The sequence below is a fragment of the Bubalus bubalis genome, chromosome 16, assembly GCF_019923935.1.
Source record: "Bubalus bubalis isolate 160015118507 breed Murrah chromosome 16, NDDB_SH_1, whole genome shotgun sequence".
NCBI classification, from domain to species: domain Eukaryota; kingdom Metazoa; phylum Chordata; class Mammalia; order Artiodactyla; family Bovidae; genus Bubalus; species Bubalus bubalis.
This window is the reverse complement of record NC_059172.1, coordinates 33,618,370-33,632,440: the sequence shown is the minus strand read 5'-3', so window position 1 is coordinate 33,632,440 and position 14,071 is coordinate 33,618,370. Positions and strand designations below refer to the sequence as shown.

General features: G+C 41.8%; 1 protein-coding gene across 6 annotated transcripts in view; it reads right to left on the bottom strand.

Moving 5' to 3' along the window:
• The window catches only part of STIM1 (stromal interaction molecule 1), a 202,129-nt gene that overhangs the window by 94,253 nt on the left and 93,805 nt on the right, over positions 1 to 14,071 (bottom strand). The window contains exon 1 of one of the 6 annotated variants that reach the window (XM_044929420.2): positions 13,493 to 13,645. The exons of the other annotated variants lie outside the window; for them this stretch is intronic. The gene's annotated coding sequence lies outside the window, so the exon portion shown is untranslated. Of the gene's footprint in view, positions 1 to 13,492; positions 13,646 to 14,071 lie in introns of those variants that run through there. 6 annotated transcript variants of the gene reach the window in all.

Genomic DNA, 14,071 nt, shown 5'->3' with positions numbered 1-14,071 from the left:
ACAATTATAAAAAAAAAAAAAAGGCTGTAAATTTAGGGAAGCGGTCAAGTTATTGTGGCAGATACAAGTTTTCTGAAACTTTTATTTCCAATTAAAAGCTGGAAGTTTATCATTGGCAACAAATACTACCAGTTGTTCTTAAAGTAGCACACTTGCTCCATTCATTTTCAAGAAAATGTCTGCCAAAAACATAACTCTCAGTAATTGCGATTTGTCAGTTATTCTTTCAAGTAAAAATAGTGTTCCCTGAAAAAGAGAGGTAGTTTGGCTCAATTGCACAAATGCATTTCCTTGAGATAAACATCAGGCTTCGATATGCAGCGTAAGTGCTTGAAGTGTACTTCCTGTTTTATCACACAGAATACTACAGAAACAATTCAATAAATTATAAAAAATTTTTAATTCTCTATTAAAAACTTTAAAAAACCTGACAGTGCATGGAGCGGAGGGATGCAATGGTTACTGGCACAATTTTGTGACAGTCATGATTCCTGTTAAGATGCCAGCAGTTTTACCTACTAAGTTCTTCTGCACCAACAGTGCAAATGTACACAGGATGGGAAAAGCAAATACTATCTTAGTATTACTATTAAGATGGCTTTGACCTTCTGGACCCCCCCACCAAAGACCTTGGAGACCCCCAATGGTCTGCAGACCACACTTTGTGAACCATGGGCAGATAAAATGACAAAGACCTTTCCCTCAATCCAAAGCTCCTCTCCTTTCTCTAGACAGACCTAATCATTTACTGCTCTATGTTCCAAGCACTTTGTACCTAACTCTGTTATGTTAATTCTCATGCTCTGAGTTGTTCGCATGCCACAGCCAGAAAAGGGCAAGGACTAAATTTGACTCAATCTATCCCCCAGGGCCCAGTATGGCACGATCCTAATAACCACCTTGTCAAGTATGAAATCAGTAAATGCTGGCTGAATGAATGAATGCATGAATGAATGGATTCATAACAAACCATATCTTCCCAAAAGACAAGAGAATTCTTGAGTGTAGCCTCCCAATTCCCACCACCAATATCCAGTATCCACCTAATGCCTCTCCCTCTCCCAGCCACTTTCATTTCTCATCATAAACACTAACTCATCCCCAGAGAACACATATCTGAAGGCATGCAAAGCAGAGCCACTGTAGTTGAGCTGGACAATGGATTGTCTGATGTGAGACACAAGCTCAGAGGGAAAGAAGTGAGAAACAGCCATCAAGGAAGAAAGCAGAGAGAGAGAGAGAGGAGAAGGACACTGATCAGACTGTTCCTCAGTGCTTGGCTGGAACCTGGAGAATCTGGAAATGACTAAATTTTACAAACAGGGGCTTCATCTCTGAAAATAATTTCTCTCCCTTCACTCAGGCTCTGTAGTGACTCTGATGGGATCAGAATCCACACTTACCCTTAGAAAAGGCTAAAAAGAGTGTATGACTGAGAGCATGAACCCTGAGAAGACATTCAGATTTGATCAAGACCATGAGGTTGCAGAGATAAAACAGCCTGGAACCTAGAATGAGGATAGGACTGAAGAGAGAGCAGGGGACCCTCTAGACGAAAATGTAAAGGCTGAGAAGAGGAACTGGCTTGGGACCTGGAACTAGCAAGAAAGGTTTCCCCTGGAATACAGCACATAGCAAGCCTAACCACAGAGGAAAGAGGAGTCAGGTTCCTGGGCTGTGTAAAACCCAGCCTACCTGAGGGATGTTCCTATCCCTGTTAGAACATCGTGCTCAGTTGCTCAGTTGTCTCTGACTCTTTGCAACCCTGTGACTGTAGCCCACCAGGCTCCTCTGTCCCTGGAATTTTCTAGGCAAGAATACTGGAGTGAGTTGCCATTTCCTCCTCCAGGGGATCTTCCCAACCCAGGGATTGAACCCACATCTCCTGTGTCTCCTGCATTGGCAAGCGGATTCTTTACCAGTGAGTCACCTGGAAAGCCCCAATTAGAACATCACATCCTCATATCCAAGAAGAGGCCCAGCTCTTCTCAGCAGGGGGCAGGAATTGAGAAGAGCTTTCCTTCTGGACAAAGCTGGCACTGGTTTCAGCTAACTAAGCAACGTTAAGCCAAAAGGCTTCTGACCATGCTCATTTCTCCTCCAAGAGAGAACACATCAAAAATAACCTATATAGCACCAAGAGTGAACCCTATGGTAAACCACGAGCTTTGGGTATTATGATGTGTCAATGTGAGAGACTTTTTTTGGGGGGGGGCTCCAAAATCACTGTAGATGGTGAGTACAGCAATGAAATTAAGTGATGCTTACTCCTTGGAAGAAAATTATGACCAACCTAGACAGCATATTAAACAGCAGAGACATTACTTTGCCAACAAAGGTCCATCTATTCAAAGCTATGGTTTTCCTAGAAGTTGTGTATAGATGTGAGAGTTGGACTACAAAGAAAGCTGAGCACTGAAGAACTGATGCTTTTGAACTGTGGTGTTGGAGAAGACTCTTGAGAGTCCCTTGGACTGCAAGATCAAACCAGTCAATCCTAAAGGAAACCAGTCCTGAATATTCATTGGAAGGACTGATGCTGAAGCTGAAACTCTAATACTTTGGCCACCTGATGAGAACTGATTTCTTGGCAAAGACCCTAATGCTGGGAAAGATTGAAGGCAGGAGGAGAAGAGAACGACAGAGGATGAGATGGTTGGATGGCATCACTGACTCTATGGACATGAGCTTGAGCAAGCTCCGCAAGTTGGTGATGGACAGGGAGGCCTGGTGTGCTGCAGTCCATGGGGTCTCAATGAGTCGAACGCGACTGAACTGAACTGAATGTAGCACCTACTACCACCTCACATGATACATTTGTTCACTGATTTGCTTATTGTCTGTCTCCCTCCAGTATATGTAAGGTTCACAAGCAGGGACTTTTTTTGTACGCTGCAATATCCTCAAGGTCTCATATAGTGCCTGGCACATACTAGGTATTCAATATAGATTTGCTGCGTGAATGAATGTACAGATAAATGGATCTTTGCCTTTCTTAATGTACAGAATTCTCCTTTCTACCTGACTATTAAATGTTGGAGTTTCAAAGAATTTGGGTTCAGTTCTAGTCTCTCTTCTCATACTGCACTCTCTTCTAAATAATCTTATCTCTCCTCATAGCTTCAACCACCATTTGAAGAAATTACTAGGTATTACCAACTCCCAAAAAACAAAATGATGTTTCTGGTTCAAGTTTCACTTTTGGCCCACAGAAACCCAGACTCCAACTACCTACTAAACATCTCTACATGGATGTCCAAGAGGCACTTCAACTCATAATGTCTAAACCTCAACTCGTTACCTTTCCCCCAAACTTCCTACTTCACCAGTTGTTTGTATCAGAAACCTTAACATCTCACTCCCTCGGTCTGCACATTCATTCAATCACCAAACCCAGTTCAAGATTTCTCAACTATTTCAAACCTCATTCTCCACACATCATGTCACTCTCAGCAGAGATATTCTAAATACTTAATGAGCAGTCAACAGGCATGCTGGCTATAGGCAGCGCTAGCACATACCAGCTGCACACCTGCACAAGTCCTCTCACTTCCTACAACCCTTCAATGCTTTTCATTATTCTTAAGATAAAGTTCAACTTGCCTACCTGCCAGGCCCAGAACAATCTGTCACCTACTACCTTTCTGGTCTCATGTTCAGCAACTTCTCCTACTTCATGTAACCCTTCTTTGATGGGTCAAGTTTCTTCTCTTTCTACACAGCACAGGGATTCTCAGCTCTGGCAGTGTATTAGAATCACTTAAGGAGCTCTTAAACTGCTGACACGAAGGCCCCAGTATCTCTATGGTTGAGACCAAGGTATGGTTTAGGGGCAGGGTTTTTTTCTTTTTCTTCTTTAATTGAGAAATAACACACATAGGGGACTTCCTTGGTGGTCTGTTGGTTAAGAATCTACCTTGCAATGTGGAGGACTCAGGTTCCATCCCTGGTCTGAGAGGATTCTACATGCCACAGAGCAGCTAAGTCTGTGTGCCAAAATTAGAAAATCTGTGCACTGCAATGAAAGATCCCACATACCATAAGTAAGACTTGACACAGCCAAATAAATAAATACTTTAAAATAAACAGAAATAACACACATAAAATAAAGTGCATAAATAAACCTAAGGACCAGACTTCCCTTATGGTCCAGTGGTTAAGAATCCACCTGCCAATGCAAGGGACACAAGTTCAGTCCCTGTTCCAGGAATACCCCACGTGCCACAGGGCAACTGAGTCTATGCACCACAACTGCTGAGCCAGCACTGTAGAGCCCATGTTCCACAACAGGAGAAGCCACCACAATGAGAAGCCTGGGCACTGCAACTAGAGAGCAGCCCCGGCTTGCTTCAGCTTGAGAAAGCCCACGAACAGCAACAAAGACCCAACACAGCCATAAATCCATCAATCACTAAATTTTAAAAATATAAGGATCAATTAACTTATATATATATTATGTATAAGTTTATAATTATATAAACTTATATTTATATAATTATATATAATATATATATCCTTTAAACTTCCACCAAAATCAAGATATAGAGCATTCCTAACACTCTAGGAAGACTCTCTCCCTTTTCCCCTCTCCAATCAGTACTACCATGACCCCACAGTGGTAATTACTATTCTGACTTTCAACATCATAAGTAAGTTTTACCTTTTTTTTGACATTTATTAAAATGGAGCATGGGTATTTTCAGGGTACAGCTGCACACAATAAAATGTCCCAAATTTTAAGTGTAAACAGTTCAATGTGTTTGACGAACATAAGTACTCACGTAACACTAACCTGTTTAAGATCTAGAACACTTCCACTGTCACAAAATGCTCCCACTCAGTTCCTCAGTGCCAACCTTCATCCTCTTCCCCACACAATCACTGATCTGATTTCTATCATTAGAAATTAGTTTAGCCTGTTCTGGGCCTCCCTGGTGGCTCAAACAGTAAAGAATCTGCCTGCAATGCGGGAGACCTGGGTTCAATCCCTGGGTTGGGAAGATCCCCTGGAGAAGGGAACGGCTACCCACTCCAGTATTCTGGCCTGCAAAACTCCATGGACCGAAGAGCCTGGCTGGCTACAGTCTATGGGGTTGCAAAGAGTTGGACACGACTGAGACTTTCATTTGCCTGTTCTAGAACTTCAAATAAATATAATAATAACTCTGTAGTCTTTTGTGTTTGGCTTCTTTTGTTCAGTGTGATTTAAGATTCAACCCTGCTATCACATGAATCAGTAGTTTGCTCCAATTTATTGCTGAGTAGGATTCCATTGACGGAGCAGGCAATGGCAACCCACTCCAGTACTCCTGCCTGGAAAATCCCATGGACGGAGGAGCCTGGTAGGCTGCAGTCCATGGGGTCACTAAGTCAGACACGACTGAGAGACTTCACTTTCACTTTCATGCATTGGAGAAGGAAATGGAAACCCACTCCAGTGTTCTTGCCTAGAGAATCCCAAGGACGGTGGAGCCTGGTGGGCTGCCGTCTGTGGGGTCACACAGAGTCGGATACAACTGAAGCGACTTAGCAGCAGCAGCAGGAAGATTCCATTGAATGGATATACAACTTGTTTATCCATTAACCAATTTCTAGCTGTTACAAATAAAGTGTTATTAATATTAGTGTATAAATCTTTGTGTGGACACTTGTTTTCATTTTTCTTGAGTGAAAATGAGATGTTTTCTTTTCCTTAAGTTCCACTAAGGATGGAACTGCTGGGTTATACAACAAGGCCATGCTTACCTTTTTAAGTAACTGACAAACTGTTTTCCAAAGCAGTCATATCACTTTATACTCGCATCAGTAAGCACCAGGATGAGGCACCAGTCCAGTTGCTTCATATACGCTTTATCTGGTGATGCTAATGTCTAGCCCAGGTTAAAAACCACCTAGAATTCCTTTTATATGAAAGACTCTTCTCTTTCTTAAGCTGCACATTGTGACTCATACTGCTAGTCTCAGCTTAAACATTTTCTTCTTCCAAGAATCTTCTTTGATTCATCTTCTTTCCCAAACTAGTTTAGGCCCACATTATATATTCCCCAAAGTACTCTGTATTTTTCATTTCTAACATTTTTCACAATCGTGATTATGTGATACTTTGCTAAATATTTGTCTTCTTCACTACACTGTAAGCGCCACTGCAGCAGGAATCATGGCTATCTTCATGGCTGAATCCTAGCTTCTAGCACCTAGTACAAAAGTTGCGCTTCAATAAACATCTGTTGAATAAGCAAATAAATACCCAAAAGAATAAATACCCAAATACCCAAAAGAATTTGCTACACGAAGGAGCAAAATCAGAGATGAACAAATACAGTCCTTGCTCACAGAAAGTACTAGAATGAGCATAATTCATGTGCTACAAAGACACGAAGTAGAATATGGTGCAGGGTCAAGAGACCAGAGTGACAGGAGATGGCACAGCCTGAACAACAGGCAGAAGACGGCAGGGGTAGAAGCAAAGGCTATCCAAGCAAAGCAACCCAAGAGCGAGGAGCACAGTGTCTCACACAATTTGATTTATTAAAAGACTCCAAGTCAAAGGGGATTTTTTTTGCCAGTTGTGCAAAAGGTCCTGGCAAAGAACAGGTGTAACGGATATTGGGATCCCTCATCAAACTCTAACTCTACATGGCAGAGTTAGAAGAGCTTTGGTTGGCATTAAGGGCCACTGCTCACTTTACAACAAGAGTAGGAAACTGAGGCCATGAAATGGGTTTGTTCTGCCCTAGGTGGGCTGGCAAAGCAGTGTCAGAACCAGATTAGAAGATTCACTAAATTCTTTTTTTAATTTATTTCATTGAAGTATAGTTGATTTACAATGTTGTATTGATTTCTGCTGTATAGCAAAATAATTCAGTTATATATATATATATATACACATATAATTTTATGGTTTATAGATATATATATATACACACATAATTTTATGGTTTAACACAGGATATTGAACATAGTTCCCTGTGCTTTACAACAGGACCTCAGTGTTTAGCCATCCTACATCCTATATATAATCGTTTGATTCTGCTAACCCCAAATTCCCAATCTATCCATCCCCCACCCTCCTTCCCCTTTACACATACAAGTCTGTTCTCTATGTCTGTGAATCTGTTTCTGTTTCATAGATAAGTTCATTTGTGTCATATTTTAGATTCCACATATAAGTGATATCATATGGTATTTGTCTTTCTCTTTTTGACTTACTTCACTTAGTGTGATAACTTCTAGTCCATCCAGGTTGCTACAAATGGCATTATTTCATTCTTTTTATGGCTGAGTAGTATTCCATTCGGAGAAGGCGATGGCACCCCACTCCAGTACTCTTGCCTGGAAAATCCCATGGATGGAGGAGCCTGGTAGGCTACAGTCCATGGGGTCGCAAATAGTCGGATACGACTGAGCGACTTAACTTTCACTTTTCACTTTCATGCATTTGAGAAGGAAATGGCAACCCACTCCAGTGTTCTTGCCTGGAGAATCCCAGGGACGGGGGCGCCTGGTGGGCTGCCATCTATGGGGTCACACAGAGTCGGACACGACTGAAGTGATTTAGCAGTAGCAGTATTCCACTGCATATGTATACCACATCTTCTCTATCCATTCATCTGTCAATGGACATTTAGGTTGCTCCCATACCTTGGCTATTGCTAAAAGTGCTGCTATCAACATAGAGGTGCATGTATCTTTTTGAATTTTAGTTTTTTTCTAGATATACACCCAGGAGTGGGATTGCTGGGTCACATGATAACTCTATTTTAGTTTTTTCAAGAACCACCATACTGTTCTCCATAGTGACTGCACCAACTTACATGCCCACTCACAGTGTAGCAGGGTTTCCTTTTCTCCACACCCTCTCCAGCATTTGTTGTCATCTTTTTAATGAGAGCCATTCTGACTTGTGGGAGAGCCCTCACCAACATCTATGCCATGTATGTGGCAAGATTATGGCTGATAGACAAGATGAGCCTTTGCAAGAGGGCTTCTGAAAACTACTAACTCTCACTCTCCATGGCCAACAAAGCAGGGGGTGGAGGGTGGGCAGGATGGGTTCCATCAGGTTCTTTTTGTCTATTAAGGGCAATCACAGAAGCCCTAACTGAGCCTGTGCCACTCCCCAAGAAGAGTAAAACAGAACTTCCTGGGTTTGCCTTAACTTCTTCAGTGCCCAGCACTAGCCAAAGACCCCTTCTCTACTAGGACTTAGAAACCAAGTTTAAAAGACACTAGGAGGGCACTCAGTCACCCCTTTGTGTCCCATTTCTACCATCTTCCTCCTCCCAGTATTCTTTTCTTCAAATTTTGATCTAACAAGAAGCCTCTTTCCAGAGTAAGATGGCTAATCCTCAAAGTTAGTCCCCACAAAGCAGCCCATGACCTCAATAACTGAGGCTTCTGGTGCAGGAGCCTTCTTGTTGTTCTGACTCCCAGTGTATACTCCTGGGTCCCCTCCATTCTTACCCCGAATTATTAAAATATATACTGAATAACAGAAGTGGTAGATATAGGTCTTTGAATTCAACTTTCTTATACTCTGACTACTTCTAAGGATTAATTTTCTTGTCTGAAAAATCAGTAAAGTTCTTTACAAACAGTAAACCCCTATTAAAATGTCAATCATTCATTTGTCACTTCTCTAGTCTTTGCTTTTTACCTGTGAGTCTGTTGTTTCCAACTACAGCAAGAGGAGTCTGATTTTTCTGGCGTCCCTTGTTTCTGGATCAGGGCTGGGCAACACAGTACCTGGCCTAGTGACAACTGAAAGCTGTGGACTGACTTTGGAAGATCTGCTTTCTCAGCTCTGGGGTCCTAAACACCATAGGTCTTTACACTCTTTGCATTCTAAAGGTATCTGAGCCAAGAAGCATGACAGTCCCAGAGAAATTCAACACACATTTGTTCAAAAGCCACCCCAAATTCTCTGACCTGGAGCCTGACCCAAACATTCCTGTGTCCTGGCCAGTACTTGTCAGGGTCTGAGATGGCCAAAAAAATAATTACAAACAACTCAAAAGAGTGTTCTGCTAGGAAGAGTTTTCTAACAATGCTGGAGTAAGTTCCAAGGACCTGCCCAGATAGGGACTCTGCACAGTGCCCAGGGCAGATGTCCAGCCTATTAGTGGATCCTCTAGGATTACACCCTTGGGTTCAGAAGCTGGGCTGGCTCCTAACAATCATTGCTTATCACAGCAGCCCCAAGAGCACAGTGATAAATGCCTTGAAGATATAAACACTGAGGAGCCAGGCACACCATGGCGTGGGGTAAAAACAATGTGGATTCCAGTTTCCATAGCAATAAGAGGTCATCCTCAAGTCTCCCAGACCCACTGCTGGCTGGCTTACCAGAGAACACATTCCTAGGCTCCAAAAGAGACCAGGACTAGGAGAGAGCTTCTCACCATCTTTCTGCCCCATGTAAGCCACCACTTGGACAATACAAGAAGCTAACTGACCCCCCTTCCTATTTTCTTGAGAGAAGATAATCAAGAACACCTACTGAAAACCTTGGCAGTCTGAGGATCATGCCAAGAACCAGGTTCACAGCCCTTCCTCACCCGACGCAGTTCTCAGCTACGGTAGCAGAGCCGTTCCTCTGAACAGGGACTACGAGGAATGAAGCGTGTCTGAGGCTCCTCACAGTCCAGGCTCCCCGACCCTGATCCCTCATGTGCACAAGCCTGATGCAATTTCTGAGGAAGGGCCTCTCTGGCAAAGCACATTCCACCTCACAGAGAACAGAGCTCAGGTCTCGATGCGTCTTGCTGGGGTTACTACAGTAGCTTCCTCACTGATTTCTCCATCTCTGCTATAGTTTCCCTTAAACTCATCCTCTACCGAAGCACTCAGTATAATTTTTCTAAAATTCAGATCTGACCAGACCACAGTCTTGAATCAAATCACTCACAGGTTACCATAAAAACCTGTACACAAATATTTACAGAAGCTTTACATGTAATAGCCAAAAACTGGAATAGGTCTGTATGTCCTTCATTCAGTTACACTCTAGTACTTACATACTACTCAGCAATAAACAGGAATGAAGGGATGATTCACATAACTACTTGGGTGAAGTCCCAGGGAATTATGCTGAGCAAAAAGAGCCAATTCCAAAAGGTTACAAACTCATGATTCTATTTATATAACATTTTTTAAAGGACAGAATTTTAGAAATGAAGAGTAGAGGGATTAGGGACATGGAAGGGAATGGGAGGGAAGGGTGTGATTATAGAAGGACAACATGAAGGAACTTTCTGGTGGTCCGGTGGTTAGGACTCAGTGCATTAACTGCCAAGGGCCCAGATTTCATCCCCACTTGGGAAACTAAGATCTCACAAGCCATGTGGGCAGTTAAAAAAAAAAAACTAGAACAACAATATGAATGACCCTTATGGTGTCAGACTAGAACTTGGTACACACAAATACACACACACAAGTACATGCAAAACTGAGGAAATCTGAACAAGATCAGTGGGTTGTGCTAATGTCAATATTCTGGTTGTGATATACTACAGTTTATCAAAATGCTACTGTGGGGGAAGTTGCACAAAGTTTCCCAGTGATCTCCCTATATTATTTCTTAAAATCACAAATAAATCTATAATTATCTCAACAAAAATTTTAATTAAAAAAATTCTTTGTAGTGCTCCCAAGTTCCTACAACTGTGATTCCTAGCTTTTTTTTAATGAGTAATTCAAAAAAGCTCCATAAATAATAGTTGTACTTTTAGTAACCCCCAACTGAAAAATGACTGTGGAAATAACATGGATTCACAAGATACTCCTCAAGGACCTTTACAGGGCTTCAAATCTCCAAGACTGGAAACCAATGGAAACCTATGGCTCATATAATGAATATAAAAAAACAAATCACACAAGGCTCTTCAAGAGGCAGTCCCTAACCAAGTTCTCTAGCCTTATCCCTTACCACTCACTCACACACACCCCACACTCCCACCACACTAAACCACTTTCAATTACATAAATAAAATAAAAAAGGAGACTCACTTTGCAGCTCTGTACATGATGTACCCTCTGCCTGCAATATCGTTGCCCCATTCTTCACCTGACTAACTCCTACTCAAGTTTCAAGATTCTATTCAGGCTTTTTCCAGTTCTTCTAACAGGTCTCTGCACTGAATCTCCTCGGGTTAGACTAGAGCCCCTCTTGTATTCTCGTAACCCCTGTGCTGCCCTCTATCACACTTAGACCAATGACAACCTCTTGATGCCTCATTTCACTTTCATTGTTGTTTTTTGTTGTTGTTGTTGCACTGCACAGCTTGTGGAAATCCTACCGAGTTCCCCAACAAGGGATCAAACCCAGGACCCTGCAGTGGAAGCACAGAGTCCTAACCACTGGACCACCAGGGAAGTCATCTCATTATCTTAAAACAAGTAGAAAATAATATGTACCTACCTCATAAAGTTGTGCAAATTAAGTGAGTTACTACATCTAATGTATAATACTTCCAATAAAGCATGGCACATAGTAACCGTTTGATTACTACCAAGTGGTTTTTGTCTAATTGTCTAATTACTAAACTAAAAGATCCAAACAGAAACCAGTATTTGCATCCGTCTCTAGGTATATATAGCATATAGTACGTGCTTGATCAATATTTGGGAAAAGAATTAAGGGTTCTAAGTTTAGGTAAGGCGGTAGAATTTAAGTCAACAGTAGAACTGGAGATTTAGAGAATTGGAAATTTCTACTAAAAGCAAGAGGTGAATATAGGGTGCAAGCCAGGAATAAGATAGCCATCTCAGAAAAATAAGCACTATTACAGATTACTAAAAACTTGGGTGAATAAACAGAACTGAGAACTGCTAAATTATACATATCTCCTAACCCAGCTTTGACTATACTCAATTACCATGAAGAACTCCTTTGACTTGTTATTGTAACTTGTTAACATTGACCTGAAAAAGTTGCTCAACCTTTTGGAGGCACTGTTTCTTCATCTGTAAAATGTGGCATAAAAACCATAATGTTCTAAGTGTTTAAAATTATGCAAGCAAACTTTACCTTGCCCACTGATTAAAGTAAAACTAGTTTGGTCTAGATAAATGTTATGTCTTCTTACTGCCTTAAAATTTTTTTTCTCTTAAAAACTTAAATCTCTTGAATAATAACTACCAGCTGAAGGGAGAAGGAAGAGATGTATGTGAAACTGACCTATCCAACACGCCAGCTGTAGGATGTAGGTGGGTAGCTAACCCTACTCTCTCCCCAGCTCTTCATGTTTAAGGCTTGCTGGCCCTTCAAGGCCCAGGGAAAGTCCATCTCCACCAGGAAAGCTTCTTGAACCACTCCAGGTCAAAGCACTGAGCCCAATCTGGGCCAGGCACCACCTCATAAGGTTTCTTCTGCTCATAATTGAATTATATCCCAGGTGGCCTGTTAGCTCCTCTGAAGTGGGACTTGAGAGTCCTATCACTATTTCTGCAAGAACAGAATTAAGGACATTATAACTACCTAAGGGAGAAAGGGAGGATGAACAAGACAGGAACTATGCTGTGACTTCTACACATGGTGTCTCTTTTATTATTCTGTGTATTGGTACCTTTATTATCCCCAATGTAAGATGAGGAAACTGAAGCCCAGATACACTACATGATCTACTCAAGTCACATAAATGGTGAAAGTAGGGGTGGAACTAGGATATTATCTATCTACAGAATCTTAATAAGAATAAATACATATTGGTGCCCACTTGGTTACCCACCATACAGCTGGTTTGTTAGGCAATTCAGTCACACCAGCCTTCCACCTCAACTCCTTTTTGCTGCCAGTTTGGGCCTGAGATGCCGGTTAGACTTTCTTACTCTTATTTTATCTCACATGGAAAATGTGAAGGGAGCTCCCCAGGGTCCCTTCCAGGGTGGAGTATGTGGAAAAAACAGGCTAAACAAAGGGTGCTTCAGGGGGAATTAAAAAAAGGAGGCAAATATCCATACCCTATAATATCAGAGCCAGAAAGACTCACTAGTTAAATTCTCTGGTTTTACAGACAAAGATATTGAACCCTAAGAGGCAAAGTTATTTGCCTAAGGTCACACAGCTGAGTGGAGACTGAAATCCTGTCTCTCAACTTCCAAATTAGTACTCACTTTGGTCTACCCTGCACCAGGCTATGGAGACAGAACTGGAGTATGACCTGTCAGGCCTGTCACTAAGCAAAAAACCCAAACGCTGTAAACACAGGAAATGGGCTGGGATGAGGTTCAGAGGGAGTAACAATCTTTGCCAAGTTAGAAGTGTTCAAGCGTTTCCTGTCCACAGCTGTTAACTGTCACAGAAATGCTCCAGAAAGTAATACAGGCAGAAAAAAAAAAAAAAAAGGAAAGACTAAGGCCTAGAATTGACTATAAATTATTCAGGCTAACCCACTTAGTTTTACAGATGAGGAAGCTAAGACTACCCCCTAAAAGAAAAATGACTTGACCAAACTCACACCATAGAATTCAAAGATCCTTAGAAACCACTTACTTGGTTCAAATCCTTCACTTTAACGATGAAGTGTCTGAGCCCCAGAGAGGGAAAGAGCCTTGCCCAAGGTCACACAGCTAGACGTGGGTCACAGCCGGCACTGGAACTCGGGTCTTCCACCTCACAGGCCACTATGCTCACTAGTTAGAGTGAGCAAGATAAAGGGCTCTGCCTCAGATGATTTGGGTGCTATTTTGGCCTTGAAAAAGAATACAATGTGTCAGGAAACTGAAAATAAGCAGGATATTCTAATAGCTAATGAAGAATGACAAGGGCCAAACAGAGTAAGCTTAGAGGAGCCAAAACAAAAGTGGTCTGGTTGCTTAAGACTTTGGGAAACTAAGAAGTAGAAAAATATTATGGCTATTCTAGGAACTTAGAATCCAAAGGAGAACAATCAGGGAAAACAGACAGAAAAGGCCGGAAACACTAAGGGAAATCCCAAGGTAATGCTTCTTTCTTCTGTCCTAAGTCAAAATATCCAGAAAACATCACTGCAGGAGCAATCCTCGGTTCACTAGGCCACTAAGGGGTACAATAGTAATTGGCAGATTCCTGGGCCCCCATTCTACACAGCTC